The sequence below is a fragment of the Lepidochelys olivacea genome (assembly GCF_965140295.1).
Source record: "Lepidochelys olivacea isolate rLepOli2 genome assembly, chromosome: 9".
NCBI classification, from domain to species: domain Eukaryota; kingdom Metazoa; phylum Chordata; order Testudines; family Cheloniidae; genus Lepidochelys; species Lepidochelys olivacea.
This window is the reverse complement of record NC_140419.1, coordinates 39,816,676-39,832,467: the sequence shown is the minus strand read 5'-3', so window position 1 is coordinate 39,832,467 and position 15,792 is coordinate 39,816,676. Positions and strand designations below refer to the sequence as shown.

Below are 15,792 nucleotides of genomic sequence, written 5' to 3'. Positions count from 1 at the left end.
AATCTTGCTGATTTGTATTTCATCTCTGAACACAGAAAGTAAACTAATTCTTCTAAAATGGCCTGACAGCACTTTCCATCATGAAAACTCTTATCCCAGACTTTATTTACTTGGAAATTCTCTCCTTGCCAAAACATACCATATGCTCAAGTCATGGTATAGAAGGAACATACACAACTATAGTAAGAGAAAAATATTTGTATGTTGCTGCAGAGGATGGAGAGATTAGGGACAGGGTTGATGGATAATGAACAGTAATATACAAAAAAAATCCATTTTGTCTTTTTTAAAATGTTCCTCTGAACAGATTTTTTAATAAGGACATTAATACTTTGGGGCCAGATTATCCTGACCCCTTGTAGATGAGAGGACATCACGGGTCTTCCTACGTTGCCTCCCACCCTGGTGCACCCCACAGAAGTGCCTGAGACAACTGCAGACTCCAGTCTACATTTTTCAGAAGTGTCTATGAGACACCTGAAAAGTGCTGAAACAGGCCCTCAGAAAAATCAGGCCTTGTGTAGGACTCCAAGATGTCAAATACAGCCAAGGCATAGACATTTCAGGGGTCTGAAAAGCAGCACGGACAACTAAGTACAGTCATGGCAATTTCAATCTGTTGCTAGTTGCGAAAGCAGAGTGAGGCGCTACAGTTTATTCATGGCAAAGGAGGACTCAGATGACAGACTGTGGAAAGGGTAGAGTAGCACAAACCCTTCCAACAGACAGGAGGGATGTGAGGAGAGGACAAATGTTTCTTCTTCATTCTCTCAGTTGGAAGGCTAGGGGAGTTTCAAATGTATTAGACATCTCTTAGCCAATGGCTTAAGATGGAACCTCATAGCAGGGTCTAAGAATTGTAGCATCCTTGCCACCAACTGGTGGGATGGAGTGTGGCTCCTCCCCACAGGTCACAACTTTCCTAACAGTCTCTGTCTAGTAGGTAAAATTTTAAAATTGCAAAATTTTACAGTTATAGGAGAACATTCAATGCATTCAAAGTGTACCTCAAGGTACCAGAAATTCATCCTTATAGTGCTTTTCTTCCTAACTGCTCCACATGTCAGCTGAACATATGCAAGGTATTTTCCCTGTCAGAAATCCTAACTAAAGCCTGTTTTGGCTTCACTCTCCCACTAACTCTCCATAAACAAGGACAAAAGGTGAAAGACACAAATGATTCCCAAAGGGTACTTGGCCTCAATGTTCATACCTATCTGATAAATCCAGTCCAGGCTTAAATATCTTAAGACAAATAGTGGATTGGTCTCTTTCCAGTGTTCGGTCATATCCAGCTAGGAGTAAATGAACTGCTTAAGGGCCCAATTCTGCAATCCTTTTTCTGGGTGAAAAGTGCATACTCCCCAAACACACCTATTGAAATCAATGGGCTAGACAGTGTTTTGCTCCAGCTGCATACATGGACCAGGTCTCCAGAGAATATTCCTGGTGTAAGAATGTTTCCTGGGTGATGAAGAACAGCTGGAGTTGCTCTGTGCCACCATTTCTCAAAATACCCGGTTTAGGGGGCTTGTCAGGGGAAGGAAGGGGCAGAGGAAGGAACAGGGTAGCATAACCAGAGTGCACTATGCTCCAGCTATTCTTGTCGGCCACAAAAGCCTGAAGGGGCCACTGCAGATGAGCATATTTTAGAGCAGCCCAAAAACTGCTCTAAATTATGCAAGACCCTAATCAGACCCCAGACAGCTTTAAAATAAGGGAAGGCACAAAATGACTTTAAATTTGGATTTTCCAATTGCTGAGTCATCACATTAACACACCTACTGCAGGCTCCAAAGATATCTGTAAATCAATGTATGAAATTATCTGTTTCTACACTTCTTTGGCACCAGATTTACAGAGTACACATTTTCAATTCTGCATAAGTGACATAGGAGCCTGAGTCCCATTTTCAAAAAGTAATTTCAGCACTTAGATCCAAATCACATTGATTTCATGAATCACTTAAGCACTTTTGAAAATGTTACCTATAAAACCTTCAGTTTTGCATGATTTATCCCTACGTAACCTCCGCTGAAAGAATCCCCAATTTCCTTCCCTGGTTTGGTCTATAGACTTTTTGAAAGTGATCTCCTGGGAGCTGCTTGTGAGATGATTGATACTTGAGGACTGAAAGCACAATTTAAAAACGCCAGCCACCTGCAAATTAGCAATAGTTTAATTCCCTTCAGAGTAATGAATCTAAGTAACTAAAAATATGGATACACTGGAAAATCCAGGCGTAAATATTTGATTACTATAGCAGCTTATGTGAGAGGAAAGAGATCACCAAGTAACTATATAACATATATGAAAATCTGATTGTTTATCTTATTCTCCCAGCTGAATTGCTAAAATGATGCATTGTATGTCAGGCTGGAGATAAAATGGCAAGAGTAGGAGAGATTTTAAATTTCGAGCAGCCCCTTTTTTTCTAAACTCAAATGGTATTGTGAAGCAGTGATGAGAGGTCAGGAACGCTGCTGGAGAGCAGGTGCCAACGTTTCCCTCTCTATTTCAGTCGGTGACATGGGGTATTCTCGTGCAGTGACAACTTGTAATTGAGCTGCCAAATAATAGAGAAAAGAAATCAGGTAAGGTTAATTCCCCTATTTAATAGTGATCTTTGTACTATTTCCATCAAAAATTGGGCACACTTCCCAGCCCAAATTAAGACAATTTCAGAGGTTTTATTTACTTTTTTTTTAAAATGCAATCATGAAATAAGAATGGGAAGCATCTCAAAAGGATAAGTCAGTCAGGGGAATGGCATTTCCTCTGTCAATCCAAAGAAAAGCTGCTTTTCGAAAAGAGATAAGAAAAAGAGCAGAGAGTAAATAGCAAAGGAGAAAATGGTAGAAAAGTGGACTGAACAAGTCAGATGCATAAAGATACAGAAATGCAACAAGATTTAGAGAAAGACATACATAGCATTTTTAGTTTGTTTATGCTACAGGATTATTACTGTATTTGACTTCACTGGGACTAAAGAGCATGGCAGAAATCTGCTCGAGGCCACGAATGTGCATTTTGGACTCCATTTTCATATGGTGAGCTCCAACACCACTCCAACTGAAGTCAGTAGAGCTGCAGTTGACAACCAGGCCCTTGGGATTTAAGGAGAAAGGGTTTGAATGAGAAAGGGTAAAGCTGTGCAGAGTGTGATCTATGAAATGTGTATTGGGCTACTACATCTCTCCCAAAAATATGTTGGTTCTTTTAAAAAAATATACTTTGTAATGCCTTGCTTAAACTAAAAGGAACAATATGTAGTCATCAGTGAGTGGGGCTACATGGAAGAAACAAGGCCAATAAAAATGGACTAGAACATGATCTATCGATTTTGTTTCTTTTTCTTTTCCATCCTTGTTTCATCCTGCTAAGTGATTATTTTTAACTGTTAGTGATGACAAGTGACGTTTTAACTGTTAGTGATGACTGTTAGTGATGACAAGCAGAGCTACTACTGTGGACAAGATGCCCAGTTTAAATATATGATGTTAGAATTGAATGCAATTAGTGAATGCTTGTCATGCCAGCATACCTTAAAGCACATAAACCAGTATTTTTCTAACCACTATACCTTCAAATGACTAGTGATGTGTCTCAGTGCTAAAGGCAGGGTTCCTGCAACAACACAGCAGGGTTACTATCCCCATCAATTCTGACATATGCTCTTTCAGTCAAAGAAAACCCTTGCATTTTCCCCCAGAAGTTCAATACCATCTGATCACATCAAATCATAAAAAGGATCCAGTGTTATCAGCAAAAATAGAGCTGTAAAATTTGCGGTAAAACCACTTTTATTCCCTATAATGCAGTCAAATTTTACCATTTGTAAGGGAGATCTATTAATGCTATGTAATTTCCAAAGTGCAGGTTTTATTTTTCTAAAAATTTTTCCATCCTCTCTTTCTTAGTTAACTTTGAATTTTGTTTGAATGATAAGTTAATTAAGGCTACTGTAAATAAATATACTATAATAGTACAAATTCACTAGGAGGTAATCCCCCTGCACTGCACAACTGGCTCTACTTCAGAGACCCCCAGAAAATTTCCCAGTAGGGTCTTTATGTTTAAATCTTTCGTCTGTGAGTGAAGGTTGGAGACCCATTTCTGTAGCTCTTACTCACAGTAGGCCAAATTGTCAGACCTTCCTCATATTGCTTAGTATCTTACTTGCGGGGGAGGGGAATCCAGTAGGACTAAACTTCCCAAGTAGGCCTAAAACTTTGGTCAAGCTAACTGTGTGTGTAAAAGCATAAGTAGAGGCTTAAGAAAATTCCATTGTGGGGTAATTGCAACAGAAGAGCTTAGGAAATGTAACCTAACCGCAAAGAACAACCTGTCAATAACAGGAAAAGCTTGTTTTGCTATATCCCAAATAAGGAAAACTACTGTTGGAGCCTGTTTTATATGCCAAATAAGGAAAAATGCTGTTAAAGGAAGTGTGCTTAACAAATTGTGGTTTTCAGCTATATAAACTCCTGTATTTTCTGCTTACGCCGAGCAGCTATGGCTCTCCCTGTATACGTATACTTGAGTAAAGTTCCTCAGGCGTTTCTGATTTCAGACACAACGCATGGTTAATTTTCTACCACATACTATACACATAACCCCCACTGAATTCCATAGGCCTGTTTGTGGAGTAAAATGCTACTAAGACTTTGATCCTGCAAGATTTATACATATGCTCTTTAAAGTGACACACCGTGAGTGGTCTGTGTAAATAATACCACCAAAATCAATTGGACTATTCACAGGGAGGATCAAGGCCTTAAGGTGAGTAACTGTAAGAAAATGTGGCCCAATGAGTAGCACTTACACTGATTTCATGAGAGTAACTATTACTCACCATTAGTAAGGGTTAAATAGTCAGGTCTTGAATATGAAGCAAAAAAGATACTAAAAGGCATGACGGTTATATTTACTACAGAAGTATTCAAAAACCTATCTAAATATTTCATTAAACACTACACTAAAAGAACAGTCACTTGCAAAGCCCAACACCCAGAATGAAAGTTACCTATGCAACTCACTGCTGGCATAATAATTTGTGGGTACCAAATTATACATGCAAAAATAGCAGATACCAGTTATTAACAACCACAAATAGCTAGTACTCTCTTCTCCAACAGGTTTTTGCATCTAAGTGCTGTACAGAAAGCATCTGAAAACCAACATTTCCTAATGGTCACCAGGGAAGGTGAAACTATTTCTTTTCTCATTATTATTTACAGCAAGATACTTGAGATTAGAGCAGGGATCGGCAACTTTTCGCACATGGCCCATCAGGGAAATCCGCTGGCAGGCCGGGATGGTTTGTTTACCTGCAGCGTCCGCGGATTCAGCCGATTGCAGCTACCACTGGCTGTGGTTCGCCGTTTCAGGCCAATGTGGGCTGCGGGAAGCAGCGCGGGCCGAGGGATGTGCTGGCCACCACTTCCCACAGCCCCCATTGGTCTGAAACGGCGAACCGCAGCCAGTGGGAGCTGTGATCGGCCGAACCCGCGGACGCTGCAGGTAAACAAACCGTCCTGGCCCACCAGCGGATTTCCCTGATGGGTTGCATGCCAAAGGTTGCCGATCTCTGGATTAGAGGATGACACATTATACAAAGCATGAAAACCAAAAAGGATGTTTAACTCTTATATGTAATTTCTCATTCAAGGTTTGTGCCTGACTATGTCAGAAATTGGCTGAATAAAAGAAAAGACAAAATAGAATAGGTGGGATTTCTCCATGATGAGTGTTTCTAATCCACCCAGTTTCCTTATGCTAGCTCTGTTGAGTCACATCCTCACACTCACTGAGAAGAACAACTAAATAAAGTCTCACACCTGTTTCAGTGACAGGGGAGGAAACCCATTTTGAAGCTATCCAGGAACAACAGTGACTAGTAATAAGAAAAGGAGTACTTGTGGCACCTTAGAGACTAATCAATTTATTAAAGCATAAGCTTTCATGAGCTACAGCTCACTTCATCAGATGCATACTGTGTCTTCTGCAGTTTCCACAATATGCATCCTATGAAGTGAGCTGTAGCTCATGAAAGCTTATGCTCTAATAAATTGATTAGTCTCTAAGGTGCCACAAGTACTCCTTTTCTTTTTGCGAATACAGACTAACACGGCTGTTACTCTGAAACCAGTGACTAGTAATGTTAGTTCAAGATACATGTTTAATTTACCTTATTAGAAAAGAGTAAACATCATTCAAACTGTAATTGAATTAATCTGGCATTTTGGATAAGGATGACTTGCATAATTGCTGTGGAAAGGACCTCTGCCCCCTGGTGTTAAACCCATTCTCCACAAACTGTGTTTTTGATCAGTTAATCAGGTTGCCTGCATTCACAGATAATAGCCTAATGGCTCATGTCCTGTGGACCCCCTCACAGGAGAAAGATTGACTTGTCCTCAAAGAAAACATGAATATGTTTGTGATATTTTTATGCAATAAAAGGGTAAAAGCCATAAACACTGGCCACGCCATGCTAGGCAGCAGAAGGTCTGATACCGTGCATAACAAGAGTAATAAATGGTGTCCTTTTAAAAAATAGTTGTAGGAAAGATGTGGAAAAGGGGAGAGAGAAATAAAAAGAATCCTTAGTTTTTATAAAGAGCAAGGAAAAGCACAAGAAGTGAGGAGAGGGACCTTTTAGAGCCAGTTCATTTCTGTACTAGTTAACTTTGGACATTACATCTGCAGGGTGTGTGTGTATTCAAAGGGGCTGTTTTTACTTGAAATATATAATACTTCTGAATATGGTGTAATAAATGTTCCAGAAATATTGTTCCATTGCAAACCTACACAAACTATGTTCTACAAATTAATACCAAAAGGTCATTTAAGATTCATTTGTCTGGGACCCATGGAAAATTTGATTCAATGTAGATTAGCCAAACAATTTTCAAAACATTAATTTAATGTTATAGCTGATCAATATAGTAGTCTTAAAAGATTGGAGAATTAAATTACCTACTACCATAAATTAATTTGCAAATGGTGATTTTTATAACATTACTAAAAAAAACCCTTAAAAACACTCATCTGTTAAAAGGAAGAGATAAGATGGGTAACAAATGACACCACAAATAGACTGCTACTGGAACCTAGCTAAGACCTTACTCGTATCACTTTAGAACACGAAATGGAAAAGTTTACTAATTTTGCTCAGACCAGCAGTATAAATATACACAAGCTAAGAAACACTTCTCACTAACTAAATGGCAAATATAAAGCATTTTAGTTACAATTGGTGTATCTGACCCTAAGTTCTGTTGGTTTCAGAGTAGCAGCCGTGTTAGTCTGTATTCGCAAAAAGAAAAGGAGTACTTGTGGCACCTTAGAGACTAACAAATTTTATTTGAGCATAAGCTTTCATGAGCTACAGCTCACTTCATCGGATGCACTCAGTGAGGACCCAACAAACTGAAAAGTAATGTCATGTGATAGTGGTATCGTTAAGGTGTCTTTCCTCCTGCACAAAACTGAAATATAGCTTCCTTTTGGCCCCCATGCACTACCCCACTCAGTGCTTACCCCTGAGACAGGGAAAGTGAGGAGAAGCAGAGATGCCACCTTAGACTAGATTAGCAGTCTCCTGAGGATGGTGACAAGCTGCCGGAGCAGCCTAGAGACTAATCCAGGGATTGGCAGCCTTTGGCACGTGGCCCGTCAGGGAAATCTGCTGGCAGGCCGGGGCGGTTTGTTTACCTGCAGCGTCCGCAGGTTCAGCTGATCGCAGCTCCCACTGGCCGCAGTTCACCGTTCCAGGCCAATGGGGGCTGTGGAAAGTGGCGGCCAGCAAATCCCTCGGCCCACGCCACTTCCCACAGCTCCACTGGCCTGGGACAGCAAACCAAGACCAGTGGTAGCTGCGATTGGCCAAACCTGCAGATGCTGCAGGTAAACAAACCATCCCAGCTCACCAGTGGACTTACCTGACGGGCCAAGTGCCAAAGGTTGCCGATCCCTGGAGTAGGCACTCATAGCACTGCCTATAAGCAAAGGGCCTGTGAAGTCGATCTGACTATGTGTAGAGAGGAATGACTAAAGGCCACATGGGAGAGAGGAAGACCACAGCAGATGAAGAGCAGGCTATCAACATGTGACAGATGCTGAAAGGGGTATCTTATCTCTGTAGCACAGCAACCTGTACTGCAGCCTGGGACTAAAGTGTGCTTCACAACACAATGGACATCACTCTGCTCTCTCTTACATTGATTTTATACTAACATTTACTCCAATGACTTCCATAGAGTTACACTGAATTCACTTCGTGTATTTAAGTGAGCTGCAAGTCAGGCTCAGTGTCATCCTGGAGTGAGTATGCAGGCATGCTGGTGCAACTGAATTCCCCGTGTTGTATTCATCATATAAGAATTAGCCCAGTATCAAATTATAGTTGTAATTTGTACCACATTGACATATCAGGGCTGACAAGAAAGGGGGTTATTAAACAGTCACGTTAAGGAACTGACAGAAAAATTCTCATTAATTCAATCTCAGCACAACTTTCCAATCAGCAGGGAGTTTGTCTTACAAGTGCAATTTATACCAAATTTAAATAATCTCCATTTTGCTAAAGATTTAAGGAGCACTGCTCCTGATCCAGAAAGAGTAGTTAGCTTCAGGAGAAGCAATTATGCACAAGAGACCACTCTGCGCTAAATAAACTACATCTTTGAGAAGTTCTTTCTACTTGTCACAAGTCAGGGGTGCATTTCCATGATGGATATTCCCCCCCCCCACCTAGAAAGGATTAATAGAGGATATGGAGTAAGCACTCTTCTCAAGATTGTGCGTTATCATCTGTTCCTTCTGCAGGCTTTGAGCTCCTGTATCTTCTTGGCAACCCCTTTGCTATCCAAGAATCATCACTTTAGTTTCTAGTTATCACTATGTGTAGTGACTATAAGCATCAGAAAAAGTTTGCATGCTTCCCACAGAGCAATATACAACAAGGCACAGTTGGCTCATAGTAGGGCTATTTTCCTTTCAGAAACTCAAGACTATTGCTGAAATAAAAATAAACTACAGACGAATGAAATGGCGCCCTTTGTCTCAAAATTGAAAGTCTGCAGATTCAACAAGTAAGCCTCCTTTGAGGGTAACAAGGAAGCACCTTTGGCATATCTGGCACATAATTGATAAGTTCCGCGCTCATTTTGCACCCCAGATGTTTCAAATGTATTTGCAGACTATAAAGCTGCCTTTTCACTAGTGTTCTGTGACCAGACCCATTTCTTAGCATGGTTTAAGAGGCCAATTTATAAACAGAAAATTAAAGATCCTTACCAAGAGATTGCACCTATGGGTTTAAAATCCCTATAATAGAACATGCCAAAAACCAAAAAAGTACAATTAACACTCAACAGCTGCTAAAGTACATTGGAACAGGTGTTTTAGAAAAATGCCTGCTATAGCATTTGTTCTTTGCTGGAGCTTGGCACAATAGCCAAATGGAACAACAAAGCCTTGAAAGTTAGAAGTCAAAAAAGGAAATTAAAAGTTTACCTGTTCTAAAGTTTAATTATTTTTAATACTTTTGAAAATGCCTGATTTTTTAAAGGAATATTTAACTGACATTTGTAGTGATAGGGCCAAATTATGCTCTCAGATACATACATGTGTGTAAATCCAGAGTCAATTCACTTATGTCAGTGTAGTGACTCTGGTTTTACCTTTGTGTACATTATAGCAAAATCTGGCCAATGGTCCATAATGTAGATCCACTGGGCCAATTCTCTTCTCAGAGCAACAGAAATCAGGAGTAACTTCACTGAAGTAAATGATATTAAACAGTATAAAACTGGTGTGACTGAATGGAGAATCAGGCCTATTGTTTTTGTCATTTAAAAACTAAACAAACATCCAAGCTACATGTGAAGTAGATGCCTAGTACACAAGGACTATATGTCATAGAAATATACAGTCTGTGTCAGGAGCTCTAAAATGTAATTTAAAATATGATAATCTCTATGGTGAATGCACATTAACAACCCTGAAAGAGCCCTCAAACTCCAGCAGACAAATGGGACTTCACATATACATGGCATACTTTATATGAAGACACAGAAAAAGTGTGCTCAAATATTAAGGATCTAATTTAAAATTAAACTTGGAGTCTAAATTTCCTAGCACAAGTTCTTAACACTAGTGTACAGTGCACTAACTCAAGAGCTCTTGATCTAGCCAGTGCCAAAGGATTAAATAAAAAAAAAAAAAATACAAATTGTTTGCCACTTATACACTTTTTCCAAATAAAAAGTTGAAAAAAGTCTCTTACATTACCTAAGAGGTCATGAATTTCATAGCTTTACAGTGATTTATACACCTGTAATAGGTTACCGAACAAACCTATACGCAGCCTCTAAATACTCTCTTGTGGCTGGATAAGACATGGATTATGAAAAAACAGTCTGCAAGATTGGGATTTTTTGAGGGGTCAAATTGCAGCCCCATCCAAGGATTCAATGAGATTTTAATCTTTGGAACCTGAACGACAAAAAAAAGCATTTATTACCAAACTTTTCTCACCAGTTTCAGTATCTGCAACAGGCATCACGTGAAACCTATTCACAGAAGACTAAAAAGTTACACTGGTCTAATATCTCAGGGGTTCTCAAACTGGGGGTCAGGACCCCTCAGGGGATCACGAGGTTATTACATGGCGGGGGTCGCGAGTTGTCAGCCGCCACCCCAAGCCCCGCTTTGCATCCGGCATTTATAATAGTGTTAAATGTATTTAAAAGTGTTTTTAATTAATAAGGGGGGGGTCGCACTCAGAGGCTTGCAAAGTGAAAGGGGTCACCAATACAAAAGTTTGAGAACTACTGCTTTATCTGATGCTGAGCCAGTTCCAAAAAGACAGATGCACTACTGACCTTTTAGCTGCCGATAACTCATGTACACTCAAATCTAGAAACAAGTGCATTATTATAATGGGATAGCTGAAATTCCCTACATTGAAATGATTTAAAATTTTTATTTCTATAATTACCAATTAACAAGTATTGTCTGCTAAGTACTCATCAGAACTGAAGTGAGAGAAGAAGCAACTAATCAGAATCACATGATTTTTAAGGTCTGATTTTATACAACCTACCAAAGATAGAAAGTTTGATGAACCAGTACAAATGCTTTTAGAACCAGTAAATTTTCCCAAATAGTGCTCCAGAATTTGTGATCTGAAAGAAACGCTTATATCCTTGTTATATAGAACTCTTTATCTGCCTTTTGAAAGTGATTGAAACTAGAGTGAAGAATTGGAACCTGATATTGATAAACAGAGCTAGAAAATAATAGGGTGAGACAGCACGGTTCTTTTATTTATCATGTATATTGTACAATAACAAAACTCCGCAAGTGGAAACACTGTAAAATAACTAAACTTGAGTAAATCCTGATTCCTGCCTGATTTGTACACAGCAGTTAGGCAGACCTCTTTCAGCAAACAATCCTTGAGCAAAGTTTGATCTAAATATGTTAAACACTGTATATATTATAAGTTAACCCACATTAAGCACGCTTTAAGTGTAACCTAACCCTGCTCCCATAGAGCTTGATGCTACATTCATTGAAGTCAGTGGCAAAGCTCCCATTTTATTTGATGGTGCAGGATGACAGCCATTGAGCAGTTAGGCTAATGCAGAGAGCATTTTTGAAAATTCCACCCTGAAAGGCCCTAGCTTCCGAAGTGTTTTCAGAATTATGCAAGGACTTGATGACATTAACTTCTTCTCATATGCAGATGTATGCATACAATTAACCAGCAGATTCTTTGGTGGCATTTCCTATTTGAAGCTGAACCCTAAAAGCAGTAACACCTTTGTGCCAATGTTACAATATACTCAAGCCTTCAGGTAAGATATTATTTTAAGAAAAACTCCTTGCATTTTGAAGAATGTAAATGACTCTCAGCCTTGCTCATACTGAATGATAAATAAGGATGAAACTGAATCTCTTTTTTGAAAAAAAGAGATGGGTTTTTAACATAATAATTGACAGAAGCAATGAGAAATCCTTTCTACAAAGGCATCATCCTTTAGGATTTCTGACATTACTGCTAGCCACTGATTGCAATGAGAGCTAGATACACTTCCCTACAGAGGACTACAAAGGATGATATATTCAGTAATTATGCGGGACTTGCTCCTTTGCACCATGGAAATCCTTCCAGAGAGCAGAGTCAGGGACAGCACTGCCATCCACGGGCCATAGGCAGCTGTGATGAGGCAGGGGACTTCAAAAGATACTCCTTGCCTTTGGCAGATCCACCAAGGTCTCCATGGATCTCCAAAATCATTCTGGAGTCTGAGCCTGAATCTTCCCTGGGGATGGGGAATAATCCACATAGTGAAGCAGAGGGTGAGCCCTCCATTTTTACAGTGATATTTTTGCTTTGATTTCTATTTGTCACTGTGTGTAATTCTCCACAACTTTTCAATAATGCCATTTTGGTTTTTTTAAATATTTTATTCTTCTGTCTTTATGATACTTTCATTGACTGTTTTGACGAGTGCATCAAGGTGGAAGAGGTGCTGGACGAGAGAACTTTATGAATTAAATTGTAAAATGAGTTTAAACAAATCAACAAAAGTATCACAACCACAACATGCCCCTTTGGTACTTTTAGTTTTCTTCTGATTGCCTATGCAGAAGAGAGAGAAAGAATATTATTTTAACATGTGCTTTAATATTAAGCGGACACATATTACTAGGTATAGCAGTTCATAACGACAACTGGTTTTAACTACTGTTACTATAAACAGGTCACCTGTGATATTACAAAACAGTTGCACACAACTTCCTGATTAGCATCATTTCAATAACTCAGTTCAGCGTTGAGTATTTCCTTAGGCAATTCTGTACTTACTACAGAGAGCTTAGATGTCACTTTAGTGGTTTGGTCCTACCATTTTCAGTCTTGATTAGCATCAAGACATAGAATTAGTGACCCTCATGGCTGCTTTGAATACAGTAGACGCTGTTATATAACATGTGGAATGTAACAACTGGAGGGGGAAAATCAGCTGCAGAAAGAGTACAATTAAGAACCAAGTTAATGAGCCCTGTCGAAAGTTTTAGCCCTAAATATTATTTAACTTAAAACATGACTGTTAAGTTTTCTGAACATTACATCTCTAGATTTTTTTCCTAGTGGGAGGGAAGGAAACTAACAGTCCAGTGCTTAAAAATTACTCATGTTGCCATAGTACTTGTGGGACCTACAATATCTGTTTGCGGTGCTTACTCTGCAGCAACTAAGGGCAGGTCTACACTTAAAACGCTGCACCAGTGCACCACTTCAGTAAAGACCTGACCAAATATTCTGAGAGCTGTGCTAACATAATCAGTGATGTTGTATAAACATATTTTGGTATGAGATACCTTGCTTATTCATTTCCATTCACAAAACAGAAAATAAAATATTTCCTTTAAGTGGTATAAAGAAAAATGTAAGCTAATTAATCATAATAATAATACCAAGATCTGATATAGCATTTTGCATCAGTAGATCTCAAAGCACTTTACAAAGGAAGTCAATATCATTACCCTATTTTACAGATGGGGAAATTGAGGCTCAGAGAACTGGAGGGACTTGCCCAAGGTCTCACAGCAAACCAGTGTCAAGTTTCCTCAGTCCCAGTCCAGTGCACTGTCCACTAGGCCATACTGCTCTGAACAGAAATCAGAGCCGTGTCTTAGAAATAAAATGCAGAAAAATCCATACGTTTAATAAAAATATTTGGCAATGTCTAAGTATATGCCCATTGACTAGTATAACAAATTATATAGGTAGTAGACTCCCCTTGGATAATACAGCTTAAGATGCAACATACTACCACAAATCCTTGATGTACAATATCCCAATATTACTTATATTGAGTAAGGTAGAGCACAATTTCTTTATCGTCAGTTACATTAATTAAACCTCAGTCCAAGGATCCAGAGTTGTTATCTACCCTTTTCTAGTTATGCCTCTTCATGCCAATAACAAAGCAGAGTAGAAACCAAAGTTTCTGATTCCAATAATGGCTCAGAATAGTGGAGGAAAATTATTTAATTCCTTCCCCAGGCCCTCAAATCTCTCCTGATTACCATCATACACCTTCTCCCAGGGGGCAATTTATAGTCCCTGTAGTTCCTACATTAAGGTGCCTGAGCTAGCAGCATGGAAAAGTTTTCCTTCCAGGAATCCTCTTGTTTTAAAAAGTCAAGAGTCACACTGGCCACTGTATCCTAGTAAGAACGACCGTGAAAGTCCAAGTAAATGTGGACTACTGGTGTGCTAATTTCCTTCGGAAACATTATTATTGATAGGGTCTGTAGCTCAGGAAAGCTTATGCTCTAATAAATTTGTTAGTCTCTAAGGTGCCACAAGTACTCCTTTTCCTTTTGTGGATACAGACTAACACAACTGCTACTCTGAGACCTGTGACAGGGTATTGAAACACTATGTATTCAAACTACAAGGCTGCCTTCACTTAGAAGCAGAGTTCATCATGTTTCATGCTAATATTTTTGAGATTTTCTTTCCCCCTCATAACTACCTAAAACCCTGCGGAGAGAAAGGGCGATTTCCTCTCAAATTCCATAACAGGACTCGACATATAGACTGCAAGGGAAAGTACAGAAACCCTCAGATGCCGCTTTTGACCCAAGGCAATGTGTCAGGAGCAGTCAGTGATGTGCAATGAGCCGGGAAGGTGCAGCAGGCTGCCCATTTTACCCTCACCCCAGCCCAGCCGCGCTGCGGGGAACAAGCTACCGCCTCACCCAACATTACTGCGGGCTCCAGAATTGTCGTGCCTGAGCCCCCCAGGCTGCCGTGATGGCCAGTGGGTGGAATGACCCTTTTAACCACGGGCCCCTTCCTTCGTCTCCAGCTCCCTCCTCCTCTTCACCTGGGCGCGGGATGGGGGAAGCTCAATCCACCCTGCTGCAGCACCTCAGCTGACTTCAGTGGAGTTACACACCAGGGATGCATCTGGCCCCGGCTCCCCAGAGCTGGGAGGATCGGGGGAGGGGGTGTCCATACATAGAGGGGAAGCCCCGGCATAGCACATTTCCAGCAGGGTTTCGTTAAACGGTGAGGACGAGTATTTAAAACAGCAACAGATTGTACCGAGAGCCGGGCAGACCTCAGCCCCCGGGGTTACTCACCGGGCAGCCTACCGCCGATGATCTCAGCGCGCCGCTCCGTCCACACGGGCCAACTTCACTTGGCACCGGGGCGCTCCCAGTCCCGCGCCACCTTGCAACGCGGCGCCCTTCCCGCGCCGGCGAGCAGATGCTCTGGGCCCCGAGCGGGGCGGCTCCCTAGGAGCGGGGTGGTGCACACGCGGTGTGAGCCGCTGCCCGGCCCGGCAAGCCCGCGGCGCAGCCCCAAGCCCAGCAGCCAGGCTCACCTCGCCAGCCACGGCAGAGCTGAGAGCTGCCGCTCAGGTCCAGTCGCTCCCCCAGGGTCCTAGCGTCTGCCCGGGAAATGAAGCAGGCAGTAGTCCGCGGAGCGAGCGGACAGAGCTTCCCACCAGGGAGCAGCCTCCCTGGAAACGCCTCGGTACAGACTTGCTCTTGCCGCGCCTCGAGAGCGAGCTGCTTGTGAACGCGCTCCCCCTTCGGCATGGGACGCCTTCCCCAGTCTAGTCCCCAGAAGCCCTTGGCCTTCAAACCCCTCCTCAGCAGTACAACTGGAAATCGTCTGCGGGAAATTGCCAAACCACACCTGCTACGTTGTTGGGCATCAGGGACCCTCCAGAGTTAGCTTCCTTGTTTATTTAG

At 41.1% G+C, this 15,792-nt stretch overlaps 1 protein-coding gene across 1 annotated transcript in view; it reads right to left on the bottom strand.

Moving 5' to 3' along the window:
• The window catches only part of SPSB4 (splA/ryanodine receptor domain and SOCS box containing 4), a 320,483-nt gene extending 304,895 nt beyond the window's left edge, over positions 1–15,588 (bottom strand). The window contains exon 1 of the mRNA XM_084638710.1: positions 15,175–15,588. The gene's annotated coding sequence lies outside the window, so the exon portion shown is untranslated. The remainder of the gene's footprint in view (positions 1–15,174) is intronic.
• Between the last annotated feature and the right edge of the window lie 204 nt (positions 15,589–15,792).